The sequence below is a fragment of the Prionailurus bengalensis genome, chromosome B3, assembly GCF_016509475.1.
Source record: "Prionailurus bengalensis isolate Pbe53 chromosome B3, Fcat_Pben_1.1_paternal_pri, whole genome shotgun sequence".
NCBI classification, from domain to species: domain Eukaryota; kingdom Metazoa; phylum Chordata; class Mammalia; order Carnivora; family Felidae; genus Prionailurus; species Prionailurus bengalensis.
In genome coordinates, this window is record NC_057355.1 from 59,374,960 (window position 1) to 59,383,881 (window position 8,922).

General features: G+C 40.3%; 1 protein-coding gene across 5 annotated transcripts in view; it reads right to left on the minus strand.

Moving 5' to 3' along the window:
- CTDSPL2 (CTD small phosphatase like 2) overlaps positions 1-2,006 on the minus strand; it is an 83,745-nt gene extending 81,739 nt beyond the window's left edge. Inside the window, exon 1 of one of the 5 annotated variants that reach the window (XM_043555541.1) lies at positions 1,543-2,006. The gene's annotated coding sequence lies outside the window, so the exon portion shown is untranslated. The other 4 variants (XM_043555544.1, XM_043555542.1, XM_043555545.1 and 1 more) reach the window with 4 other exon arrangements.
- Positions 2,007-8,922: the final 6,916 nt, after the last annotated feature.

Here is an 8,922-nt window from a genome sequence, read left to right on the forward strand (position 1 = left end):
CCCTCACCTCCACTTCCCATTCCCTTTTGGTCCTAGAAGACAAGTATGAGGTTCAATTCAATCCTAAAAGACTGCTTCACATAAGAGCTACTTTTGCCTTGACTTTCTTTATGACCTTGGAGGGAATCTACCAAATGACAACTATAATGATGTTGGTGTATTCTTGTTTATCACTGAAATTTAACCCTAATATGCTAACATTAATGAAGTCTTCTAAACTGAACCTAGAGAACTGAAAACCTGTGAATCAAAATATCGACTGATATGCATTATGAACCACGTTTTAAAACCTTAATCTGACTAGTAAGGGGGAAAAAAGTACCAAGGCCGCAAATTCAACAAGATTGAAAAATAAATTCTGAAAAACACCAACAGTGTCATTATTACTTCTCTTTATGGAAAACTGGTCTGCAACGCAAAAAAAAAAAAAAGGGGGGGGTGGAGGTGGGGGAGATAAAATTAGCTTCAACTAGACGTTTCCTTGTTTTTACAAAGATAACAGCTGGACAACAAAGGAAAATTTAAAACTTGGCAAAGAATGGGGTGACTATGTAAAAAAATCTACAATCTGACAATTACTAAGATAAACCTATCACTCAAGTTACTAATTTGTATACCCATCTTGGGCAGTAATCATGGTACCATTTTATTAGCACTAGAAAGATAAATCCTTGCCTTGGAGGAACATTTACTAAGTACATTTCATTTCAGGATCTTAGGGCAGTTTACGAGCAGTATCTCTTTAGGCTTCCCTAAGGTACTCTAAAGTGCTTAACATCATTCACACATCCAGCCACCACTAGGGTGAGAAGTAAATAAACACGATTTACTTATGCAATTATTTACCACAGAATTCTAGTCAAGAATGCAAAAGTAAACATTCATATAGGTATTTAATCCCCAAAGAAACCGTAGAATACTACGGGCGATAAGATTCACCCTTAATTGACCACTACAGAAACCACAGGCCTTCCACATGGGCTGTCCTTTACTATCACTCTTGATTCGAAAAAGTAACAATGTCAACTCAACATTTTAACAGTACAGAAGATAAACAGAACTCAGTGAAATCTCTAATTCCAGATCCTCAAAAAATGTTTATAAAAACTGAGATAGAGCAACGCCCCCCTAAAAGCACCCTACTACAAAGAACGAAATACCGAAAACATGAGGTGGGCCAAGGTTAGAAAAGCTGATCTAACCCAATTACCCGGAGGGACCACAAGGTTTGGGACTAGGAACGTGAGATCGGGGTGGGGGTGGGTAGCAAAGTGAAATCTAACCCCAGAAATCACAACACAGGCCTCAGCCTAGAAGCTGAAGCTGGCGGGAAGTGAGCTCCCTTTCTGTTCCCAGGGGAAAGTCCAGAGAAGAGCGGCTCCACACGGTGCACTCATAAGGCGCCAATAGTGCATGCCTACCAAGGCGCCGGAGCCGCTGGAGAACCCGGTTGAGAAGGGGAGGAGACCCCGGCAGACGGCCCTGGAAGAGGAGGAGGACTAAGGTTGGAAGCAGCGGCAGTGTCTGGACGAGGGGGATTACCTAACTGTGATGACAGGAAAGTGTCCTCAGGCTCCGGCGATGGTCCCGACTGCGCAATGTGTGGTGTCTTTCCCGCTTAGCCCGCAGCAGCAACAGAACCAGCTCCTTCAGCCAGTCGCCATTTCCCGCCTACCGACCTGCTGCACCGCACGGACAGAGACCCGGATGGAAAGCGGCCTCTCCGCGCAGGCGCCTTGACTTTCTCCTCCCCCTCCCGCCACAATTCCGCGAGGTGGGAGGGAAGGAATGCGGGCGGCCTCAGAGTCAAAAAAAAAAAAAAAAATCCAGCTTTTACTTCCGTAAAGAGCGTTGGAGTTCCTGCCGCCGGAAGAAACTCACAAGCCTGATTCCTGACACAAAATGAACGCAGGCCCTTAGGACCGAATGGAGGAACAATGACAAAACCTATCAGGATACGCCAGGACCTGGGGGATATTTGTACTTTAAGGGCCTCCGTAGCTGGCAGTGTAGTGATTGCAGGGGGAGTAGGGAGTAAAGCGTTGGGAGTGAAGAGGCGGGGATCCGAAGGACGGTTTTTCCTCCCGCTGCTAACGGAACTGCTTAGGCAGAGCTGGGAGGGGGAGCGCGCCCTCACCGTGGAGGCGGGGCTTAGGAACGCGTCGCTCACCCTGGCGGCTAGGGTTAGTAACCCGGGCGCGCCTTGTGGGTGGAGCCAAATGGGATGGGGTGGGACTAACGCCTTGGCGCGCTGGAGGTGGTAGTGTGTGTAGAGCGCTGCCCCAGGCCATGTTGAGACGAATCCTTCATCTTTCCAGGGATCCCGGTGGCCCTTGAAGGTCCTCTTTCCAGCTCTCTGCCTAGAGAGCATAGCAGTTGCTTGTGATTCTGTCACACAAGCCCACGCCATTCGACTCCACGCGAACTCGGCTGTGGTTCTGCCGAGAAGTCAGATAGACAAATGAGTTCCTACCTGCTTGCCTGGGTCTAAGGACTGTCAGCCTAATGGAGTGAAAATGTATCAATCCGAGCATCTAGCCCTAGTGAACTATCAAAAAACCAAGACTAATGGTTGGAAGAGCATTATCTGTTTACTAAAGCTCTGGGCCACTCACATTATTCAATCAAGAAATATTTATTGAAAAAACACAATGTGTGAAGACCATACTAGAATGCGAGGGATACAAGGTAGACGTGAACCCTGCCTTCTCAGAGTTCACGGTCTGAAGAAGACAGACAAGTAAACAATTTAAATACAATGTGCTAAAATGACCACAAGGAGTTCTTGACAGGCGTACAAACGGGGTGTGGGAAGGCTTTCATGAGATGACCTGAAGAGTTGATGTTACAAAGGAAGAGTGCCTAGGTAAACAGATGGAAAAAAGCCAAAAATGAGATTGTGTTGAGTAGTTAGGGTAGTAGTTCTGTGCGCTGGGGATAGAGGAGTTGAGGGGAAGAAAGTGGAGAGATGAGGCTGCGAGGTAAGCAGAGAACCCTTGTGAATCTGGTTGTTTCAAAGTGTGGAGCAGGTGAGTTGTCTCCTGAATGCCTTATATACTGCAGATCTTGCCAGAGCTCAGAGTTCATTTGCACCCGATATCTTCCGATTACAAGAATGCTCTGAATGCGATGTTTACTGACAGCCAGTGGTGTATCAGCGAGAAGAACTGGTATTAGTGCACAAAATAATAGATTCCTGAAAAACTAACTGGAAATCAACAAATAGTTACTGATTATCCAGTGTATATCATGGAAAACCATACAGGTTAAACAATTACCCCAACTGATTACCAACATAATTTTTAAATCAGGTAAAAATTGGGAATATTTCTGAAAAAAAAATATCAGTGGTAATAACTACCAGTGTTCGCTCTTCTAAAACTTAAATATGCCATTTACAAAGTGCTTTTATATGCATTTTGATTTTCCCAACAACCCTGTGAATAGGTGATATTAGAGCTCCCCCCCCCCCCCCCCCCCGCAACTCTTCAGCTGAAGAAGCTGAAATTTTTTTTTTAAGGTAGGAGGAAGGGAGAACAAAGGAAAAAACAGTCACCCTTTCCAAAGAATCCAGTAGTAAGAAATACAATCAGGACTCAAGCAAGCTGTCCTTCTGTTCATTATACCACATCCTACTGTCTCCTCTTAAGTTTAGAAAGTTTGCTGGTAGCAAGCCTAAATGCTTTTGCAATTTATTTAACATTTTAACATTTTTTCAGAGGATAACGATTATGTTCTGATTTTAACTTACATCGTTTACATCTAATAGTTTCTACTAGACTCTCCTCTGCAATATCTAAGTGGATTGTTGTGAAAGTCAAGTGAGATTATTTATTCATTTATAAATGACAGTTCGTAATGTCATTAAGCTTCAGTAAAAACTTTGTCCAAGATTTTAGAATAAAATAAGGGTTTCAAAATATGAACTTAAAAAAAGTCAGGTATATTTATACACAAAGCAGTAGCCACAGGAAAAAAACTTAATGCAAAAACTTAGTGGCATGCATGCTTTCTAAACTATACAAAATTATTGCTATCTGAAAATATTAATGAAATAAGGTGTTCACTAAGTAATGTGATAGAAGCATCTTGGATATTTAACAAAATCCTTCAGCAAATCCCTTATTACCTTTTATCTGATATATAAGACATATGCACTTCACAATCCAGTCTTACATTAATTCTATCTCTATGAGATATTTAATTTTTTTTTCCAACATTTTTATTTTATTTTTGGGACAGAGAGAGACAGAGCATGAACGGGGGAGGGGCAGAGAGAGAGGGAGACACAGAATCGGAAACAGGCTCCAGGCTCTGAGCCATCAGCCCAGAGCCTGACGCGGGGCTCGAACTCACGGACCGCGAGATCGCGACCTGGCTGAAGTCGACGCTTAACCGACTGCGCCACCCAGGCGCCCCTCTATGAGATATTTAAAAAAATTTTTTTAATATTTACTTATTTTTGAGACAGAGAGAGACAGTGTGAGCAGGGGAGGGGCAGAGAGAGAGGGAGACACAGAACTCAAAGTAGGCTCCAGGCTCTGTGCTCTCAGCACAGAGCCCAATGCAGGGATCTAACCCACAAACTGCAAGATCATGACCTGAGCCGAAGTTGGATGCTTAATGGACTGAGCCACCCAGGCACCCATCTATGAGGTATTTTTGAATAGGCCTTACGCCCAGCATGGAGCCCAATGTGGGACTTGAACTCATGACCCTGAGATCAAGAGCTGAGATCAAGAGTCACACACTTAACGAACCTAGCTCCCCAGGTGCCCCTATGAGGCATATTTTTATCACTCTCATACTACAACTAAGAAAGCAATATTCATAATAAACATTGAAATAGTATCAGAACTGCCATTGTACTTTAATATTGCATTCACTTGATGGCAATGATCATCTGAAACTTAACATGGTCAAAACTAAACTCTCAAACCTGTTTCTCTCTTAGTATTCTCCACTGGATAGAATATAATTCTCTTATATTTCATCCAATCCACTGTAAGTGCAATAAATTAAACCTTGAAAGTATATCTTGAATCCAAACACTTACCACCTCAGCTATCTCCCCTAGTTCAAGGACCATCATCTCTGACCTAGAATACTGTAAGTCTTCCTGCTCCATTCTTGAACCTCCGTCAATCTTTCCAAAACACAGCCAAGGTGATCATTTTAAACCTCTTTATAAATTTTTCAACACCCTTAAAATAAAATCTAAAGTCTTCACTATAACATGCAAAGCCCTTCATTAGCTCACTCTTGGCTACCTCATGACTACATTCCCTACCTCTTGCTATTTGTATTCCCATCCTACTGGCTAATTAACCATTCTCTGAAAAAGTATATTCCTGTATCAAGGACTTTGTTTTTGTTATTTCTCTGCCTCTACTTCTTTTCCCTTAGACCTGTGTTATTCAATAGCCACTAACCACAAGCCATGGGTGGACTGAGCACTTGAAATGTGGTAGTGCAACTGAGGAAATTAATTTTTAACTTTATTTAATTTTAATTAACAAAATTTAAAATTAATAACCTGAGTGACTGCTTAACAGAACTTCCAGCTGGGGTGATGAAATAGTTCTAGAACCAGTTAGTGGTAATGGTTGCACAACATTGTAATGTACTTAATGGCACTGAATTGTACTTTGCATGTAAATGTACCATGGTAGTTTTGCTACAATAAAAAAAAATTGCCCCGGGGCGCCCGGGTGGCTCAGTCGGTTGAGTGTCCGACTTGGGCTCAGGTCATGATCTCGCAGTCTGTGAGTTCGAGCCCCGCATCGGGCTCTGTGCTGATGGCTCAGAGCCTGGAGCATGCTTCGGATTCTGTATCTCCCTCTCTTTCTGACCCTCTCCCGCTCATGCTCTGTCTCTCTCTCTCTCTGTCAAAAATAAATAAAACATTAAAAAAAATTTTTTTTAAAGAAATTAACAAAATAAAAAAGAAAGAAAAAAAAATTGCCCCTTGGTATTCCCCAAAGGAGTTGAGCTTGTGTCCACACAAAAATCTACACATGAATGTCTATAGCAACTTTATTCATAATTGCCAAAAGTTGGAAGAATCAAGATGTCCTTCAATGGGGGAATGCATAAACTGCAACATAGTCATACAATGGAGTATTAATCAGCTAAAAAGAAGTGAGCTATCAAGTAATGTAAAGATAAGGGGTAATCTTAAATGAATATTACTAAGTGAAAGAAGCCAATCTGAAAAGGCTATATGCTGTATGATTATAATCATATGACATTCTGGAAAAGATAAAACTATGATGACAGTAAAAAGGTCAGTGGCTGCCAGGGATTTTGGGATAAGGAAAGAGGAACAAGTGGAAAACACGGGATTTTTAAGGCAGTGAAACTGTTCTGCATACTATAACGGTAGATACATGTCATTATACATTTGTCCAAACCCATAGAAGGTACAATACAAAATGTGAATCTTAATGTAAACTGACTTTGGTTGATAATGATGTATACACAGTGTTGGTTTATCAATTTTAACAAATAATTCTACACTGGTGCAGGATGTTGATGGCACGGAAGCTGTGTGTGTGTGTGTGTGTGTGTGTGTGTGGGATATGCTGGGATTTTCTACTTCCTACTTAATTTAGTTATGAACCTGAAACTGCCCTAAAGAGTGAAGTATATTGAAAAAAATTAATATTTGGTTCAGTTATTATAAAACTTTTAAGTATACCTGGAACATGAGTATGTGAATGTATTAACTCAAATATAAATTTTATGAATGTCAAATACCAAATATTTCCAATGACAACTTAATGTCCATATTGAGATGTGCTGTAAATGTAAAATACACACTAGATTTGAGATTTAGCACAAAAGAAAATATAAAATATCTCTATCTCATTAGTAGTGTTCTATATTGATTACATATTAAAATGGTAATATTTTGGATATATTGGTTAAATATCAAAATTTCACCAGTTTTTTTAAAAATGTAGTTACTAGAAAATTCAAAATTACATAGGTATCCTGCATTATATTTCTATTGGATAGTGTTGCACAAGATATCCACATGGCTTATTTTCACACCACCTCTTCAGAAAGGCCCTCCCTGATCATCCTATCTAAAAATAGCACTCCTCCATCACTATTCCTTTATTCTGATTTATTTTTCTTAAAGCATTTATCACTATGAGTATAGAAAATAATGATCTCTCCCTCTGGTATTTATGTAAGTTCCATGAAGGCAGAGACATTGTAGTACTCAAAACAGCTCTCTATACAGATTAGGTACTCAATAAGAAATTAAAAGAATGATCGTTGTTCTTTCATGATTGAATCTTTAGGCTTATGTGTTAGGGGGTGTCTGGAGCACTCAATAAATATTGAATGAATCCCAAATCCACATTTCTTGGTCTCTCAACATTTCAACCTTACATTTTCAAATACTTATAGTACAACTACATTTGTATGTCTTCAAATTCATTCTACTGCTATTTGCAATTTGCAATTAAACCCATCCAATGAATGTTTCATTTCAGTTACTATACTTCACAGTTCTAGAATTTCCATTAGGTTTTCTATAATTTTCATTTCTGTGCTGAGATCCTCTATCTGTTCACTTACTTAAAACATTTTCATTTAATCTTTAAACATACTTTTTTTTAGGACTTTTTAATTTAATGTTTTAAAATTTAAATTCAAGTTAGTTAACATACAGTGCAGTAAACACTTTTAATACCTGCATTAACAAATAACAATATAACAAATAACAACAGCCATCTAATTTTTGTAACTATAGATCACATTTCAAGTCTTTGTATGTCTGATAATTTTTTATTGAAAACTAGACATTGTGTATATGTTGTATAGATTCTTGATTGTTATCTTCTGAAAAGTGATGATTCTTATTTTAGCAGATTCTTCAGTTACTGAGTAGTTACCTTAAACTAATATAGGCTTGGTTTTATGCTTTGTTAGTTCATATCTATGAGAAGCCGAAGGAGTTTCATTAAGTTCTAACTTGACAGGACTCAATCTTCATACTTTAACTCCCCTTACAATCTTGTCAGAGCTTGTTAGGGCAGACCTAGGGTAGGTCTTACTCGAGAGCATGGTCTTTACGCCCAAGGTGCAACCTTTCTAATCGTTTATCTGGATGCCACAATTGTTACAGAACTCCACCTTGACAGGCCCAGAAACCTAGTGTCCTGACGGCTTTCATGCCAACACTTCTTTTAATTAATATTTTTAATGTTTTTATTTATTTTTGAGAGAGAGAGAGGGAGAAACAGAGAGACAGAGCGTGAGTGGGGGAGGGGCAGAGAGAGAGGGAGACAGAATCCGGGCTCTGAGCTGTCAGCACAGAACCCATGTGGGGCTCAAACTCACGAACCGTAAGACCATGACCTGAGCTGAAGTCGGACACTTAACCGACTGAGCCACCCAGGCGCCCTTTATGGCAACACTTCTTGACCTCTGGTATCTACGTTCCATTCTCAACTCTGTGGCAACTGCTATGGGGTAAGCATCAGGTGGTTTTGCTCTAATTATGTACAGTCCATCCCTCAGCCATGAACTTGTGGGCACCCTTATAAGGATTTCTGGGGCTACCTCTCTGTATAGATAGCTCCCTCTTCTCTGATGTCCACCCAATTGATTTCCAACTGCTTCAGCTGCTCCCCACTATGATCTCTGTCGTCTCAGTTCAGCTTTTTTACACCCATAGGAAGCTGGGTGACTGTGGGGCTCAACTGCTTAAGTTTCCCTTATTTCAGAAGCTTAAGTTTTTTGCTGCCCCAAAACAGTCACTTACATCTTGTCCAGTTTTATAGTTACCACTAATTCAGAAAGGGCTAGTCAAATTAATCATAGTCAGAAACAAAAATCTCCCTTCCCTCATATTTTTTGGAGTGGAATTAAGGAAAGAAGAGCAGCTGTTCTCAGGTGGCAAAA